Genomic DNA, 18,317 nt, shown 5'->3' with positions numbered 1-18,317 from the left:
GGTGGAGCCCATTTCTACAGAGTGGCTTGGGCTGAGGTAAAACAAGCTGGAGAAGAGAGCCGCTGATGCACTGCACCTGCCTAGGCTGGAGTTAAGGTACTAATCACAGCAGCAGTGCTGGGAAACATGTGTAGGAAGGATGAGGATGACAGGCACTATTTTGGTGTGCTCCCCACCACAGCAATAACAGAAAGATAGTCCGGGTGCAGTGTCTCTCACCTGTAATCCCAGCACTTTGGGAGGCTGAGGTGGGAGGATCACTTGAGCCAGGAGTTCAAGACCAGCTTGGGTGACATGGTGAGACCCCCCCCATCTCTACAAAAAACAACACACTAAAGCTCATCCTGATTATACTCTCTAATCAGATGAAGGACAATTATTTTTAAGTTAAATCTCATACTTTTTTTTTTTTTTTTGGAAATGGAGTGTTGCTTTATTGCCCAAGTTTGAGTGCAGTGGCATGATCTCAGCTCACTGTAATCTCTGCCTACTGGGCTCAAGCCACTCCCCCACCTCAGCCTGCCAAGTAACTGAAATGACAGGGGCATGCCACCACAGCCAGCTAATTTTTGTATTTTTTGTAGAGACGGGGTTTGGTTATGTTGCCCAGGCTGGTCTCAAACTCCTGAGCTCAAGCGATCTACCTGCCTCAGTCTCCCAAGGTGCTGGGATTACAGGTGTGAGCCATTGTGCTCAGCCTGGTCATCATCATTTCTATCACCAGGTGAGAGCAAAGGGGAGTCAAATACTGGGAAATAAGAACTGGGGCTCTGATTTTAAATAACCTGAGTTCAAACCCCAGTTCTGCTGCTTACTAGCTTTGTGATCTTGGACAAATTATTTAACCATATGTGCTTCAGTTTCTTCATCTTTAAAATTGCATCAATATCATGCAATGACCTCCGGGTGTGCTGCAGGGATTAAATGAGTTAATACACAGACGGCCCTCAGAACCATGTAGCACATTCTGAGCTCTCAGTAATGTTATGATGCACTTTCTGAAACTCCTTTAACTTATCCAATACTATATGTCCTCTTAAAGCACCAAATAGCACCTAGAAAGAAATGACCAAGTAACCCGCTCCTCTCATTAGATTTGCTGTGTTTAATTTCCCATGAAATAACCTATTATAACATCCATGCTTGCGATCTGCTTATCAATCCACAGATACCGAAACTGGCAACACCCAGAGATATTTCCCTCCTAGTCATAAAGGAAGCCAGTAGCAGAGCCAGAAATAATATTCAAATTCTGGATCCACTAGACCATATTGCCTGTCTGACAAAGTATATTCTTACTTCCTGCTTCAGGTGAGTCTAGTATACCTGATGTTTCTCAGAGCGGTGAAAGGAATAACCTGAACAATAAATTCCAACGGACCTGTAATGAATTGCATTAACATGTTATTTCATTATTTATGTAATATTACCTCCTGACAGTTCTATAAGGTACCCACAATGCCGGGTTCTCTGCCCACTGGGAGCAAACAAGGGAACGTGCAGACACTGGACAGCATATGATGGATGCCTGCAACTCCCATACCTGCCCCTGAATGCTGCCAGAAATATGCTGTCTCTACTGAAACAGCTTTTCCAACCCTGAGCACGTTTAGTGAACACGGAAAAGAGTGTAAAGGGGTCAAATGCAGACTTTACAAAAAGAAACCCAAGATGGAGATTCCTGTTTGGGATATACTGCAGGTGGGGTTCATAACAACATAGTCCTTTACTTGCCAAGTAATCCGAAAGCAACTAATTAGAGAACCTGCAAGGGATGCCAATCCCAGTTTTCAAAATGGCATTTCAAGGAAATTAAATCTTATCATGTAAATAGGTCAAGAAATCCGTTTAAATAACATATCTGCTTCTCGCTAGGTAATCTACAATGTTGTTAGACTATCAAGCCAGTAGTTTTAAATATGTATTGGAGCTCCAGGATTAATCTCTGGTTGATCCGAGGGAGTCACTTTGTCTAATCAAAAATAAATGAGGTGGGAGGTGTATGGTTGAGAGGCACTGTTGGAAGAAAGGGGCCAGGCACAGTGGCTCATGCCTGTAATCCCAGGACTTTGAGAGGCCCAGGCAGGTGGATTGTTTGATCCCATGAGTTTGAGACCAACCTGGGCAACATAGAGAAACCCTATCTCTACCAAAAACACAAAATTAGCCAGGCGTGGTGGCGCACGCCTGTAAACTCAGTTACTCAGGAGGCTGAGGCAGGAGAATTACTCGAACCCAGAAGGTGGAGGTTGCAGTGAGCCAAGCCATTGCACACAAGTCTGGGCAAAAAGAGTGAAACTCCATCTCAAATAAAATAAAATAAAATAGTAAAAAATAAATTAGCCACACATGATGGCACACACCTGTAGTCCCAGCTGCTTGGGAGGCTGAAGTGGGAGGATCAGGCTTGAGCCTGGGAAGTTGAGGCTGCAGTGAGCCAATCAAGATTGCACCACTGCACTCCAGCCTGGGTGACAGAGCAACACCCTGTCTCAAAAACAACAATAACAAAAACGAACAAACAAAGGAAAGAAATGAAGAAAACCAGATAATGGAATCCTTCTCCTCCAGTACATGCATGGCCAAACATAACTTTTATTTTTCAAAACCCACTCTATGTAAAATGCACTATTTATTTCTCATAATATACTCTTTAATGTGCTTATATTCTAGGTGTCATTGTCTTTAAGTTGCTTTTTAAAATGAATTATTATTATTATTATTATTATTATTTGGGACAGATTCTGGCACTGTTGCTCAAGCTGGAGTGCAGTGGTGTGATCTTGGCTCACTGCAACTTCTGCTTCCCTGGTTCAGGCAATTCTCCTGCCTCAGCCTCCCAAGTAAGTGGGACCACAGGCATGCACAAACATGCCCAGCTAATTTTTGTATTTTTAGTAGAGACGGAGTTTCACTATGTTGCCTAGGCTGGTCTCGAACTCCTCAAGTGATCTGCCTGCCTCGGCCTCCCAAAATGCCTGTGCCTGGCCTTTTAATTGGACTTTAATGAGCAAATGCAGTGTCTTCAGAAAGCCTTTTTTTTTTTTTCTTTTTCTAAATCAGCCTACATCACGCTATGACAATTTTCATATAAAGATGCTGTCTCGGAAATAAAAGGATTGGGAGTTTGAATGATCTATGGCTTCCATTCCAAAAAGGAGTACTACGGAAGTAATTACTTTGAAAGAAAAGTGATAATACGTTTTTGGAGAAAGGTGGAAATGAAGCAAGGCCCTGAATATATTACCAAGATGCATATTACACTGAATGAAATCATCCGTTGCCCTTCCAGATCTACCCCATGGATGCAGAGCAAGAGCAACCCATCTTTGTTCAGCATCCCAGGAGACAGTCCTCTATTGACAGCGTCAGTCTGGCTCATTTGCCCTCTGATTTCCCATTGAATGTGGCCAGTGGGAGGCCCCAGCAGATGGAAGGCCAGGAGGATGAAGGGCCTGCAGCATTTGTTCTCCTAGCTCCCACCCTGCCAGGCCTCTGTCTGACAGTGGCTCACGCTTTTCCACAGCTACTGTCAGGTGGCCTCTCCCAAAGTGACAGTGCTCACTTGGTTCTGTAAGGGTTTTCTCCATTGCCTCTTGCCAGGGAGGGTAATAGCTTCCTAGGACCAGATGCCAGCACCTGAGGGTGCCCACCACCCCATGCTGTTTCCCTTAACCCTGCCTACACCTTCAAGAATTGAAACTCTTTGCAGCCTCCCTTTTTTTAAAAAAAAAAAGGTACCGTCGATTTCCTAAAGGACCGTGAGTGATATACACTTAGAGATTCTTTTGTCATGTTACTTTCCATAGCTCAATATGGTTGTTATCCACATTATACAAAGAACATAATACCTACCTTAAATTTTTAATATTTTGTCTTTATTCTTCAACTCTGTGTAGCATTTCCTTCTGGTTAAGAACATGCAGATAATCCAAATAAACAGATTTGACTAAAAGAAAAAAAAAGCTTTACAAACTTTCATATAAATTTTTTTTTGAGAGAGAGAGAAAGGAAGTCTCACTCTGTCACCCAGGCTATAGGGCAGTGGTGCAATCACAGCTCACTGCAGCCTTGACCTCCTGGGTTCAAGCCCGATCCTCCTGCCTCAGCCTCCCGAGTAGCTGGGACTACAGCCAATGCTACACCTAGCTAATTTTTGTATTTTTAGTAGAGACAGGGTTTCACCCTGTTGCCCAGGCTGGTCTCAAACTCCTGAGCTCAAGAGTCTACCTGCCTTGGCCTCCCAAAGTGTTGAGATTACAGTCGTGAGCCACCAAACCTGGCTAGTTTTAAAAGTTTGCTAGCTGATGCCAAACTGGTTTCCATAGAGGTTGTACCAATTTACAGTCTCACCAACAATCTGTGAGCCTGCTTGTTTCCCCACACCCTCATGAACACAATATGTTGGTCTTTGCCAATCTGATAGGTGAAATACAGCATCTCATTATTTTAATATGCACTTCTCGAGGGGTGTGGTGACTCACACCTGTAATCCCAGCATTTAGGGAGGCAGAGGCAGGAGGATAGCTGGAGTTCAAGACCTGCCTGGCGATATAGTGAGACCCCCCATTCTCCACAAAAAGGAAAAAAAAAAAAGACCAAAAAAACAGTGTAATTTGTGATTTCTCTCCTTATGAATATGGTTTCAAGTGTTTAAAGCCATCTGTATTTCCATTTCTATGTTTTATTTGTATGCTTTGGTCATTTTTGAATGGGGCTTGATTTTATCAATACGCAAAAGCTCTTTATATATTACAAGATTTAGTTCTTTGTAGGATGTGTTGCAAATACATTTTTACCAGATGTTATTTGTATTTTTTGTTTATGGTGTTTTTGCCACACAGGTTTTTAAAAATATACAGTCAAATTTCAATCTTCTTTCATATACCTTCTGAGTTTGTGTTAGCCTTAGAAAAGATTTCCTGACTCCAAAATCATAAAGACATTCTCCTCTGTTTTTCTCTAGTGTCTTTGATTTAATACATTTGGAATTTATCTTTGTATAGAGAGATGAAACTACACCTTCATTATTTTTCAGATGGCTACCCAATTTTCCCTAAGAAATTACCCTACAGATATACTTGCACATATTTACAAAGATAAATGTAAAAATACACTAATTTACTAATGTTTGGAAAGGCAAAATATTTAAAATAACCTTACCATCTATCAACAGAGGACTGGTTACATAAATTTCTGTTTATTTACATACTGGACTAAAATATAGCTGTTTAAAAGAAAGATGTTCTATAAGTACTGATATGGAATCCCAAAATTATGGGCTTGTTTATAAATCAACCCTAAGCTGAAGAATAGCACTTATAGCATTTCTGATTTACAAAACAAAACAAAAAACACATACAATACAAACACAAAACATAACAGACATACACATAAATATAGAAGAAACTGGAGACAATGATAACCTTGAAAGAGAAAATTGAGGAATTAGATGACTGGGATAGAAGAGTTAATTCTTTCTGTATATTTTTGTACCATATTCATGTACAGTATCATCTATTTAAATTCACAAATAAAGAAAAGAAAAATACAGATTTTTAAAACTGAAGGTATTGTGTTTATGTTTGGGTGGCTGATTCATTATCACACAATACAGATTTGTAAGATAATGTCATTTACAGTATTGAAGTCTGCCCATTAGTTCAGCAAACACGCTTTATACGTGTGAAAATATGGATAAGTAGCACCCTCTGCTGGTAAGTAGTTGGAAGTCATTAATAAACCTACCTATGATTTATCTTATTCTCAATTTTGTGATTACTGGTTCGTGAGCTCAAATTGTGTATCATAAGAAAGATTTTTTTTTAAAAAAAAAAAAAAAGAAGGCTGGGCAGAGTGGCTCATGCCTGTAATCCCAGCACTTTGGAAAGCCGAGGCAAGTGGATCGCTTGAGCTCAGGAGTTCGAGACCAGCCTGTGCAACATGGCGAAACCCCCACCTCTACTAAAAATACAAAAATTAGCCAGGCATGGTGGGTGCATGCCTGTAGTCCCAGCTACTCAAGAGGCTGAGGTGGGAGGATTGCTTGAGCCAGAGGAGGTCAAGGCTGCAGTGAGCTGTGATTGTGTCACTGCACTTGAGCCTGGGTGACAGAGCGAGACCCTGTCTCAAAAAAAAAAAAAAAAAGAATGATACTATTTGGTATCATAATATTTAAAATATCACTGTGGGGACTTTTTTAAGTTACAGAAATCACACATTTTGGTAGCAGTCCACAATTCTAGTGCCTTAACTCTTTTCTGGGTGCAGAACTCTATTGTGATGATGTGGGAACATTGAGGATAAAATAACTTTTTAACAATAGTTGCAACTGACAATTGTCACCAATGTGTATAAAAGTAAGCATTATTGTATATGTTTGCCTTGTCTGTCTGCATATTTTCACTATGCCCATCACCATTATAATTCATTCATTCAACAAATACTGAATACTTGGTAGTATCAGGCATGTTGTAGTGCTAAGGATAAACAGTGAACAAAACAGACAAACTTCCTGCTGTCATACAGCTTACTTTTTACAGGGGGAGACAGAAAATTAACATAATAGGCCAAAAAATATAGCATGTTGTGGGCTGATAAATGCCAAAGGAAAAAAATAAAAATATAAAGAATGAGTTTGGTGGGAGGTTTGCAGTTGTAGACAGGGTAGCCCAGGAAGGGCTCTCCAGGAGGCATATTTGAATAAAGATCTGAGGAAGTGAAGGAACTGGGCAGAGGACACCTGAGGAAATGTATTCAGGCAGAAGGAAGGGCAGATGCAAAGGACCTGAGGTGCAAGTGTGCCTGATATGGCCAAGAAACAGCAAGGAGGTCAGCGTGGCTGGAGTGACTTGAATACAGGGGAGAGTGGCAGGAAATGAGGGCGGAGCACTAATGCCAGGGGAAAATTATACAGGATCTTAGGGTTATAGGACATTGGCCTTTGCTCTAAGGGAGACGGGACGCCTCTGGAGAATTTTAAGCAGAGCAGAATTGTGCTCTGAATAAATGAATAAACTGAAGAGAGTCTAAAGAGAGTTAATGGCAGAAATAGTGAGACAAGTTAGACATTTACAGCAATAATCCAGGGCCACACACAGTGGTTCATGCCTGTAATCCCAACACTTTGGAGGCCAAGATAGGAGGATCATTTGAGCCCAGGAGTTCGAGACCAGCCTGGGCAACACAGTGAGACCCCACCTCTACAAAAAATATAAGTAAAAAAATTAGCTGGGCATGGTGGCTCCCAGCTACTCAGGAGGCTAAGGAGGGAGGATAGCCTGAGTCTCGGAGGTTGAGGCTGCAATGAGCCATGATTGTGTCACTGCACTCCAACCTGGTTGACAGAGCAAGACCCTATCTCAAACAAACAAACAAACCCAAAAAACTCCACAATAATTCTAGAGGAGAAATGATGACAGTAAATTGTAGATAGATAGATAAATAGACAGATAGATAGATAGATAGATAGATAGATAGATAGATAGATAGACTGTTAGATGAGACAGAATATGTTAGCAGACCAAATGTGGGTATGAGAGTAAGAGAGTAATAAAGAATGACTTCAAGATTTTGACCTGAGCAACTGGAAAAATGTAGCTGCCATTGATTGAGATGGTTTCGAGAACAGGAGGAATACCAGGAGCTGTTTTAGAATGTGAAGTCTGAGATGCTATTAAGGCCAGGCATGGTGGCTCAAGCCTATAATCCTAGTACTTTGGGAGATCAAGGTGGGAGGATCACTTGACCTCAGGTTCGAGACCAGACTGGGCAACACAGTGAGACTTTGTCTCTATTAACTTAAAAAAAAAGAGGCTATTAAATATTCAGGTGAATGAAAAGCTCCTTAGGGTTGCTTTTCACCCATTTCACTCAGAGTAACTTGTTTTTCTTTGTTTGTTTTAATTGAGAAGTCAAAAATGCATGCATTTATGGTGTACACCATGGGGTTTTGATATATGTACATACTGTGAAATGACTAAATCAAGCATTTAACATATGTTTTGTTCCACATGCTTATCATTTTTGTGTGTGTGACTAGAACACTTAAACTCTACTGTCTTAAGCAATTTTCAAGAATACAATATATTGTTGTTAACTATAGTCACCATGATATACAATAGGTCTTTCAAACTTATTTCTTCTGAAATGTTATGCCCTTTGACCAATATCTCCCCAATCCTCCCACCAAACCCAGAATAGTTCTTTATTGTCCTATTTTATGTATTAATCTTGCACATAAAATGCATTTGTAGGCCAGGCATGGTGACTCACACCTGTAATCTCAGTACTTTGGGAGGCCGAAGTTGGAGGATTGCTTGAGCTCAGGAGTTTGAGACCAGCCTGGACAATATAGCGAGACCTCATCTCTAAAAAATAATAAAATAAAATAAAAATAAAATGCATTTGTATAAAGTACAAAGTCAAAAAAATGAAGTGGAAATGTCAAATAGGCATTTGGATATATGTCTGGATTCAAGGGAGAGGTTTCGGGTTGAAGATAAAAATCTGGGAGTCCTGAGCCTACAGGTGGCACTTCGAGCTGCGAGAGCTCTTGAGATCACCCAGGGTGTGAAGGCAGACAGAGAAGGGAAGTCCAGGGCTGAGCCCTACTGCACATCAGCACTTACCAGTCTGAATGATGACATGAGGAGGAACTAGCAAGAGACCGAAAAGGAACAGCAGAAAGGTCGGTGGAAAATCAGGTGAGTGTGGTGTCCTGGAAGCCAAGTGGACAAAGTGTTTTATGGAGAAGAAAGTAATGGGCTGCTGATAGGACAAGTAAAATGAGGACTATGAAATGATCTTGGATTAGTAGTGAAGGAGGAGGTAATTGGCGATCTTGATGAAAGCAATTTCATTATAACTTGTTCAAAAGTGAATGGGGGAAGAGAAATGAGAAACTGCCAAGATGGATACTGCTTTTTAAGAGTTTGCTGTGGGCCGGGCGTGGTGGCTCACGCCTGTAATCCCAGCACTTTGGGAGGCTGAGGCAGGCGAATCACCTGAAGTCAGGAGTTCTAGACCAGCCTGGACAACATGGTGAAACCCCGTCTCTACTACAAATACAAAATTAGCTGGGCGTGGTGGCTCATGATTGCAATTCCAGCTACTTGGGAGGCTGAGGCAGGAGCATCGCTTGAACCTGGGAGGCAGAGTTTGCAGTGAGTGAAAATTGTGCCATTACACTCCAGCCTGGGCAACAAGGGAGAAACTCTGTCTCAAAAAAAAAAAAAAAAAAAAAAAATTGCTGTGAAAGGAAGGAAAGAAATGGACACTAGCAGACAGAGAAGTGGAGTTAATGGAGTTTTGTTTTAGTTGGGAGAAATAACTATACGTTTTCATGTTTATGGAAATTATTCAATCAGGAAGGGAAAACTGAAGATGCAGAAGAGAGAGATGAGAATGGCAGAATCTGTCCTTGAGCATGAGTCAGGGGTGACTCTAAGTGCACAGGTGGTGGGACTTCACCAGCAGCAGAGACAGGTGATTCCTAAGAAGAAGGGAAGGTCAGAGTGTTGTCACAGGTGCAGATAGGCAGCTATAGGGGAGGGAGGTGCAGATGATTTCTTCTGATTGCTTCAACCATCTCAGCAAAGCTGTAGGGAGGAAGTGCTAAATAAGGGAGAGGAGAAAGTATAAAATAATCTAGGGGAGAATGTGAGACAGAAGAGATTAGGGAAACACTGTATGTTTGCTGGGCAGCATGAAAGACTGCATGAAAATTCATGGTCCCAAATTTAACAGGAGACCAGCTAGCACAGTTATATGTCTTTTAACTGCATGGCTGGAGGCACGGAGCAGGTGGGGAGTTGCAGTTAACTAGGGTTGTGATCTATCCAAGCAGGTATGATGTGAGAAGTAAGGAGGACTTAGTAGAGTTGAATGTATGCAAAATAGTGACTCTACTGATGGCCATAGGATGTAAACTAGGTAGGGAGAAAACAAATGACACAAGTGTGGGGATGAGGGACATTATAATAGTAATAAAGTTAGTGGATTAAGGATTCTGGTAAGATAGAAGGTTGGTGAATTTGAGATACTACAAGGAGTGAGCTGGAAGTTAGCAGGTGTTTGTCACAGTGTGGAATACAGCACTTGAGATAGGACAGGGCTGCAGCTATTGGTAATAAGGTCAAGGGTATGGCAGTATCCATGTGGTGCTAATTCTGTAGGCATGCAGAAAGCAAGAGTTGCAGAGGCTGTGGAGTGAATGGCTATATGCACACTCTACTTATCTCTGCTGGTTTCCATTTCTTTCCTTTCTTTCACAGCAAACTCTTTTTTGGAGAGAGAGAGTCTCACTCTGTCGCCCAGGCTGGAGTGCCATGGTGCGATCTTGGCTCGCTGCAAACTCCACCTCCTGAGTTCAAGCGATTCTCCTGTCTCAGCCTCCAGAGTATCTGGGATTACAGGGGTGCACCACCATGCCCCACTAACTTTTGTATTTTTAGTACAGTGTTTCACCATGTTGGCAAGGCTGATCTCGAACTCCTGACCTCAGGTGATCTGCCTGCCTTGTCCTCCCAAAGTGCTGGGATTATAGGCATGAGCCACTGTGCCCGGCCCAGCGAACTCTTAAAAAGCAGTGTCTGTACTCACAGTCTCTAATTTCTCTCCACCCATTCACTTTAGAACATATTATAGTGAAATTGCTATCATCAAGATCACCAATTGCCACCTCATTTATTATTATATAAATCCAAGGTCATTTCACAGTCCTCATTTTACTTGTACCCATAGTTTATATTCTTTCTCCAAGAGGAGGCCTCATAGGGCATCTAGTGACTGAACTATATGATTTAGGTGTACTGTTTATACATCTGTGTTGTGTGTACTTTTGAAAATAGTCACTTGGGTGGTTCATGTGTCCATATTGTATACTAGAATACCAAATAGAATGCATACTAGTATTTTTTAAATGAAAGAGGTATTTCATTCCTCCCAAATGTGCAATCATAAGTGCTTGAACTAGAGCCCTATTTAGTTTGTAGGACAAACATGTTTTTATTTTTCCTGCCTGGTAGGTAAAATTAGTGTTACACAAGTATTGCATTTACTTTCTTATTTTTACAATGTGCAAAATGGAATTACTTATTCACCATGACTTTTTCCCCATAAAACTACTCACAGAGTAACCAGCAAACAGAGTTGTATAATAAATCAAGCACCCTACATAAAATCTAGGTATTTTCTACATACCAAAATTAACAGACTTGCCTTTGTCATTTTTATGGAAGAGAGGAAATTTGTCAGAGAAGAACTTCTAGTCCTGAATACATGGGTTTGGAAATCAGAAGCCCAGGGTGAAGTTTTTATAATGGAAGGATGATCCTACTATTGTAATACATATTAGCACCATGTAGGTTATCAGAGGAAGACAGCACTGCTTATACCTGCATTAAAATTCTTTCTTCCAATTTGCATGTCCATTGTCTACAATATATTACTAGGACAACTTTGCTGGGTGTCATTCCCTGACAGTCAACAGGGCATTTTTATCAGCAACAACCAAAGGATGCTGGGGACTTTTTTTTCTTTTTCTTTTTAGACGGAGTCTCACTGTGTCACCCAGGTTGGAGTGGAGTGGCGTGATCTCGGCTCACTCCAACCTCCACCTCCCCAGTTCAAGCAATTCTCCTGCCTCAACCTCCCAAGTACCTGGGACTACAGGCACCTGCCACCATGCCCAGCTAATTTTTTTGTATTTTTAGTAGAGACAGGTTTTCATTATGTTGGCCAGCCTGGTCTTGAACTCCTGACCTTGTGATCCGCCCGCCTCGGCCTCTCAAAGTGCTGGGATTACAGGCATGAGCCACCGCACCCAGCCGGACTTATGTTTTTTACTGATCAGACCAGACAGTGCCCAGAGTAAAGACACCAGGAGTCTCTTGGTGTCGTCTGCAGGGGCAGAACTGGGGTGCAGTGTATTAGGCTCTGCTGAGACTCCCAGGTGCCTTCTTTCTTCACACCATTCTAAATGCCAGATATAGGCACATGGAAGTCACTATGGAAAGAAAGACAAAGTAGTCTATGACTTTCATTATTTGTTTGTGAAAAATTGCAATAATAGATTTTATTTTATCTTGAAGGAGGACCATATGGATCAAACTGTTGGTGAGTTTATTTCTCTTGAGTAAATCAGTTGGGGTGGAAATGTCAGAACATACAGCATCACAAAAGAGCACGATGGGCATATCTGTTGTATCTATTACTTGGGCTATATACCTCCTTTGAAAAGTGCCCTTCCCTGCCAATAGAGGCAGATTTCCTCATGGCCTGCTAGTTGTTCTGAGTGGGAACAGGGTGCTATGTTGATATGTGCAAAGTTCATGCATTGGAAATGTAATCCCCAACATACAGCACCATGTTCTTGGACTTCCCAGCCTCCTGAAACATGAGCCAAATAAACTTCTTTTCTTTATAAATTATCCTGGTATTTAAATATTCTGGTATTCTATTTTAGCAACAGAACATGAACTAAGACAGAAAATTAGTACCGAGAGTGGAGTTGCTACTATAACAATTACCTGAAAATGTGGAAGCAGCTTTGGAACTAGGTAATGAGTAGAGGCTGAAAGAATTTAGAGAAGCAGGCTAGAAAAAGGCTAGATTGCCATGAATAAAACACTAAGGAACATTCTGGTGAGGGCTCAGAAGATCCCAGAACTTAGGAAAATCTGCATCTTCACAGAGCTTACTTAAGTGGTTTGGACCAGAATGTTGATAGCAATACAGACAGTAAAGGCCATTCTGATGATGTCTCAGATGGAAATGAGGAAAAAGGTATTGAAAACTGGAGTAAGGGCCATCTTTGTTATACCATTGCTAGGACTTTAGGTAAATTGTGTTAATGTCCTAAGGCCCTGTGAAATGTAAAATTTAAAGAGCAATGAAGTAGGATACTCGGCAGAAGCTAAAATGATTACCATGGATTGAAGGGAGCCAGGTGCTATTCATAAAGACAATGGGAGAACGATCCCAAAGGCATTTAAAGTTCTTTGAGGTTGCCCCTCCCATCACAGGCCTAGGGCTCTAGGAAGGCAGAATAGGTTCAGGGGATGGGCCAGGGGCCTCCTCCACAGGCTCATTGCCCAGAGCCACCTTGGATTTCTGTTCCCTACGTTCCATCTAAGCACCCGTTGGCGGCCCCAGTGGTGGCTCAAGCAGCTTCAGGTGCTGCTTGACTCAGTACTCTGGGAGGTATAAGAGTTAAGCCTTGGTAGCATTCAGGCATGCAGAATGCAAAAGCTGTGGAAGCATGGCTTCCTCCACCTAAATTTCAAAAGATGCCACAGACCACCTGGAAGTCCAGGAAGAAACCTGCCACAGGGATGGAGGCACCACGAAGAGCTCCTACTAGGGCAATGCCAATCAGAAATGTGGGGTTGGAAATGCCACAGAGAGTCCCCATTAAGACAATATCTAGTGGAGTCAAGGAAGTGGGGCTACCTCCAAGACCATAGAACTGTAGGGCCAGCAGCATGCAATTCCATCCTGGGAGAGCTGAAGCATGGCTGAGCACAGAAAAGCTATAGGGGTAAGGCTGGCAGAGGTCTCAGGGGCTCAACTCCTGCCCCAGTGTGTCCAGGATGCAGGACATGGAGTCAAAGGAAATTATTCTCCAGCTTTAAAACTTTTTTTTTTTTTTAAGTAACAAGTTCTCACTATGGTGCCTAGGCTGGAATTAGTGGCTATTTGCAAGTATGATCATAGTTCACTACAGACTTGAACTCCTGACTTCAAGCAATCCTCCTGCCTCAGCCTCCTAAGTAGCTGGGATTATAGGCACACACCACCACACCTAGCTTAGCTTTAAAACTTACTGTTGTTTTCCCTTTTAGGTTTTGGACTTACTTGGGACCAGTTACCCCTTTCTTCTTGCCCATTTTTTCCTTTTGGAATGGAAATGTCTATTTTATGCCTGTCCTACTATTTTGAAAGTAGATAACTTGTTTTGATTTCACAAACTCACAGCTAAAGGAGTTTGCCTTGGGATGAATTGTGTCTCAAATTTTACTCATATCTGATTTAGATGAAACTCTGGACTTTGAACTTTTGTGTTTTTTTTGTGTGTGTTTTTTTTCTTTTTTTTTTTGAGATGGAGTCTCACTCTGTCGCCCAGGCCGGAGTGCAGTGGCACTATCTCGGCTCACTGCAACCTCCGCCTCCCGGGTTCACGCCATTCTCCTGCCTCAGCCTCCCGAGCAGCTGGGACTACAGGCGCCCGTTACCACGCCCGGCTAATTTTTTGTATTTTTAGTAGAGACGGTGTTTCACCGCATTAGCCAGGATGGTCTCGATCTCCTGACCTCGTGATCCACCCGCCTTGGCCTCCCAAAGTGCTGGGATTACAGGTGTGAGCCACCGTGCCCGGCCATGGACTTTGAACTTTTGAGTTGGTGCAGGAATTAATTAAGACTTTTGGGATGATTGGAATGGAATGAATGTATTTTTGCATTGTGAGAAGGACATGAGTTTTGAGGACCTGGGGCAGAAAGCTATGGTTTGAATATGTTCCCTAAGTTCACACGTTGGAAACCTAATTCCCAGTGCAGCAATAATGGGAGGTGGGAACTTCAGGAAGTGATTAGGTAATGAGAATTCCACCTTCATGAATGCATTAATGCTGTTATCACAGGAGTAAGTTAGTTATGATGGGACTGGGCTCCTGATAAGTCCCCATCTTCTCTTTGTCTAGTACACTTGCTTCTGCCTTTTGCCAGGGATGACATTCACCAGATATCAGCGCCATGCTCTTGGACTTCCCAGTCACCAGAACCATGGCCAAATAAGATTCTTTTCTTTATAAATTATCAAATTTGTGGTATTCTGTTACAGCAACAAAAAACAGACTAAGACATAGGGAATAGGTAACATAATTTATATAGATTATTCTTAATGAATTTAAATTTAGTTTTCAGTGAACTTTTTCAACTTTTTGTCTCTGTTCTTGCACCTGTCCACCCCTGCCCATAATGGCCTTTTAACAGAATTTGATTCACTCCATCTGCCATAATGGACTGCGAGGAGCAGCAGAGCAGGGGTTAAGAGCATGGACTCAAAATCTAGATTGCCTAGGTTTTCCTCCAAACTTTGCCTTTGGCCAAGTGACTTAACCTTTCTATAGCAGTTCCTTATCTATAAAATGGTGATCTAATAGGATCAAAGTTAGGATAAAATGAATTGCTATGTGTAAAATACATAGAACACTGCTTAGCACATAGCAGGTACTCTGAGATGTCAGCTATATTATTGCCAAAAACATATCAGACATTGAATAGTTTCTCTATGTCCTACCCATTTTTATTATCTACTAATGTGAAGCAAATCGCCCCAAGATTTAGAGGTCTAGATCAATAAACACTCATACTCTCAGTTTCTGTGGCTTAAAAATCTGGTACTATTTAGCTAAATGTTTCTGTTTCCAAGATCACTCCCATGATTATTGGCAGGTCTCAATCCCTTTCTACATGGGCATCTCTGCAGGGTTGCCTCACAGTTTGGCAGTTGGCTTCCCCCAGGATGAATGTTCCAAGAGAAGGAGACAGAAAGAGAGAGAGAAGAGGGGAGAGAAAGAAAGAGTGTGCAAAAATAGCAACAGTCTTTTTAAACCTAATTTTGGAAGTGACATTTCATCACTCCGCTACATTCTATTCATTATAATCAAGTCACTAAATTCAGCCCACACTTAAAAGAAGAGATTACACAAAGACAGGCATCTCTGGGGCCAACCCACCCTACCATAGATTGTGACCTGATTTAGGGAGTGTCCCTCAATTATTTTGCCTATACACGTATAGAGAGAGAATATTATTTTCACCAATGATAGTCAGTTTCCAACATCTACCCTCCTAATAATATACAGACACTAGTTCTGCCAATAAAACCCATTTTTGACATCCAATGTGCTAATTAACCAAAGCCTGGTTGGTGGAGGGGATGGGATAGCAGAGAACCTTGCAGGACTCATCTGGGCCTGGCCTCTTCTGTGCAGTGTTAGATGACCGTGTTGGAACACATCTTTGATGGCAGGTCAGCTGGTTGCCCCTAGAGTTATAGCTTAAACTAGTTGGCATGTATATAATGATATGCCAACGACACTAAAATTTTTTTTTTTGAAGAAAAAATTAAAGTGATTTATTGGATTAACATCTTTTTTTTTTTTAAATATTTATTGATCATTCTTGGGTGCTTCTCGGAGAGGGGGATGTGGCAGGGTCACAGGATAACAGTGGAGAAAAGGTCAGCAGACAAACACATGAACAAAGGTCTCTGCTTTTCCTAGGCAGTGTTTGTGTCCCTGGGTACCTGAGATTAGGGAGTGGTGATGACTCTTAACGAGCATGCTGCCTTCAAGCATCTGTTTAACAAAGCACATCTTGCACCGCCCTTAATCCATTCACCCCTGAGTTGACACAGCACATGTTTCAGAGAGCACGGGACTAGGGGCAAGGCCATAGATCAACAGCATCCCAAGGCAGAAGAATTTCTCCTAGTACAGAATAAAATGGAGTCTCCAATGCCCACTTCTTTCTACACAGACACAGTAACAATCTGATCTCTCCTTCTTTTCCCCAAACTTCCCCCTTTTCTTTTCATCAAAACCGCCATCGTCATCATGGCCCGTTCTCGATGGTCGCTGTCTCTTCGGAGCTGTTGGGTACATCTCTAAAATTTTTAAAGTAAATTACAGCTGGGCGCTGTGGCTCACACCTGTAATTCCAGCACTTTCAAAGACTGAGGTCAGAGACAGGATTGCTTAGGCCCAGGAGTTTGAGACCAGCCTGGGCAACATTGGGTGACCCCATGGGACAAAGTGGCTCATGCCTGTAATCCCGGCACTTTGGGAGGCCGAGGTGGGTGGATCACTTGAGGTCAGGAGTTCGAGACCAGCCTGGCCAACATGGTGAAACCCTGTCTCTCCTAAAAATACAAAAATTAGCTGAGCGTGGTGGCAGGTGCCTGTAATCCCAGCTACTCAGGAGGCTCAGGCAGGAGAATCACTTGAACTCGGGAGGTGGAGGTTGTAGTGAGTCTAGATCGTGCCACTGCACTCCAGCCTGGGTGACAGAATAAGACTCTGTCTCAAAAACAAAACAAAAACTAAAACAAACAAACAAAAAATCTTGGGTGACCCCACCTCTGCAAAAAAAATTTTTTTTAATTAGCCAGGTATGATGGCACATGTCTGTGGTCTTAGCTACTAGGGACACTGAAGTAGGAAGATTGCTTGAGGCCAGGAGGTTGAGGCTGCATAAGCAGTGATCGTGACGCTGCATTCCAGCCTGGGCAACAGTGTGAGACTGTCTCAAAATACATATATACATACATACACAGCAGACTTTACAATGCCTTCCTCTATGATTTTCTGTAGGTCCTACCAACTCTGAAAACCTCCTCTTATTTTGAAAATATATGGCTACAAATACAAGAATAAGTGAAGGATATAATAAAAAGAAAATGGTTGAACTTATATATTTTTCTAACTTACATGAGGCTCAAAATAGAAAATCCAGACAAGTGGCATGTCTATGTTGAATCCCACTGCACAGTAACTCAAAGCTGAGAAAGTATTTTGTTGACTTAATAAAGCCCTCTCTGGCAGTTCAAAAGGCTGTTGTGGCATTTCTGCTTCACAGACTTCAGAGAAGTTGATCTTCCATGAACACTGAAGTACAACTCAAAGAAAGGGAGTATCCAAAACTGATAACATAAGAATAGTACAAAAATTGTCTTTAAATTTAAAAATTGAGGTTTTATGTGAATAAAAACAAATTATATACACTATTATCTCAAATATATAGACAACAGGAAAAAAAGCCCCAAAAGTAATATCCAAATTAGGAACAAAGAAGGTTCTGAGTAGTGAAATTGTGGATAATATTTTACTTTTCTTCAACTTTCGAAATTTCCAAAATAAAGCCTTTTTGGGATGCGTGTGTGTGTCCACATATCCATGCTTTAAGCAGGGTTCTTCCATATTGAATTTTTAGTGTTAATGCAGAAAGTTCATTCTAGAAAGCTGAAAAGGCAGAATTCAGCTATCCTTGAATATAGAGGTTAACATGTGGATTAGTCAGCCCTGGCTGCCATCACAAATACCTCAGTCTGGGCAGCTTAAACAACAGAAATGTATTTTTTCACAGCTCTGGAGGCTGGAAGTCCCAAAACATGGTGCCAGCTGCTTTGGTTCCTGGTGAGTCCTTTCTGCTTGGCTTGCTGATGGTGGCCTTCTTGCTGTGTCATCCTATGTCTTTTCCTCTGTGGCAAGTGGAGAGAAAGCTGTCTAAGATCTCTTCCTCTTCTCATAAGGA

At 41.8% G+C, this 18,317-nt stretch overlaps 1 long non-coding RNA gene across 1 annotated transcript; it reads left to right on the top strand.

The window, feature by feature from the left end:
- The first annotated feature begins 64 nt into the window (after positions 1-64).
- LINC02909 (long intergenic non-protein coding RNA 2909) lies at positions 65-3,965 on the top strand. Its single transcript, XR_008512450.1, has 4 exons — positions 65-297; positions 1,169-1,311; positions 1,441-1,701; positions 3,064-3,965. It is a non-coding gene; the product is annotated as a long intergenic non-protein coding RNA 2909 (long non-coding RNA).
- Positions 3,966-18,317: the final 14,352 nt, after the last annotated feature.

Source organism: Pongo abelii, chromosome 10 (genome assembly GCF_028885655.2).
Source record: "Pongo abelii isolate AG06213 chromosome 10, NHGRI_mPonAbe1-v2.0_pri, whole genome shotgun sequence".
NCBI lineage: Eukaryota > Metazoa > Chordata > Mammalia > Primates > Hominidae > Pongo > Pongo abelii.
The sequence above is the reverse complement of the archived record's forward strand: the minus strand, read 5'-3'. Positions and strand labels throughout refer to the sequence as shown.